This window comes from Bison bison, unplaced genomic scaffold, assembly GCF_000754665.1.
Source record: "Bison bison bison isolate TAMUID 2011002044 unplaced genomic scaffold, Bison_UMD1.0 scf7180017864200, whole genome shotgun sequence".
Lineage (NCBI taxonomy): Eukaryota > Metazoa > Chordata > Mammalia > Artiodactyla > Bovidae > Bison > Bison bison.
The window spans coordinates 1,255,082-1,255,981 of record NW_011494772.1 but is presented as its reverse complement, the minus strand read 5'-3'; positions in this window follow the sequence as shown (position 1 = coordinate 1,255,981).

Below are 900 nucleotides of genomic sequence, written 5' to 3'. Positions count from 1 at the left end.
GGAAATCAATCCATGTGATACACCAGATTAATCAAATGAAAAATAAAAATCACACCATCATCTCAGTAGACATACATAAAGCATACGAAAATATTCAGTCAAAATAAAAACCCTCATCAACATGGGTATAGAGTGGAAATATCTCAACACAAAAGGCCATTTATGACAAGCCTACAGCTAACATCGTACTCAACCCTGAAAAGTTGAAAGCCTTTCCTCTATATCCAGGAGGGACACAAAGACGCCCACTCACCATTTCTTTTTTTTTTTTTTTAATTTTATTTTATTTTTAAACTTTACATAATTGTATTAGTTTTGCCAAATATCAAAATGAATCCGCCACAGGTATACATGTGTTCCCCATCCTGAACCCTCCTCCCTCCTCCCTCCCCATCCCACTGGGTCGTCCCAGTGCTCTAGCCCCAGCATCCAGATCCTAGACTGGCATCTCGTTTCATACATATTTTACATGTTTCAATGCCAATACAAAGGATCATAAGAGACTACTATCAACAATTATATGCCAATAAAATGGACAACGAGGAAGAAATGGACAAATTCTTAGAAAAGTACAACTTTCCAAAACTAGACCAGGAAGAAATAGAAAATCTTAACAGACCCATCACAAGCATGGAAATTGAAACTGTAATAAAAAATCTTCCAGCAAACAAAAGCCCAGGGCCAGACGGCTTCACAGCTGAATTCTACCAAAAATTTAGAGAAGAGCTAACACCTATCCTGCTCAAACTCTTCCAGAAAATTGCAGAGGAAGGTAAACTTCCAAACTCATTCTATGAGGCCACCATCACCCTAATACCAAAACCTGACAAAGATCCCACACAAAAAGAAAACTACAGGCCAATATCACTGATGAACATAGATGCAAAAATCCTTAACAAA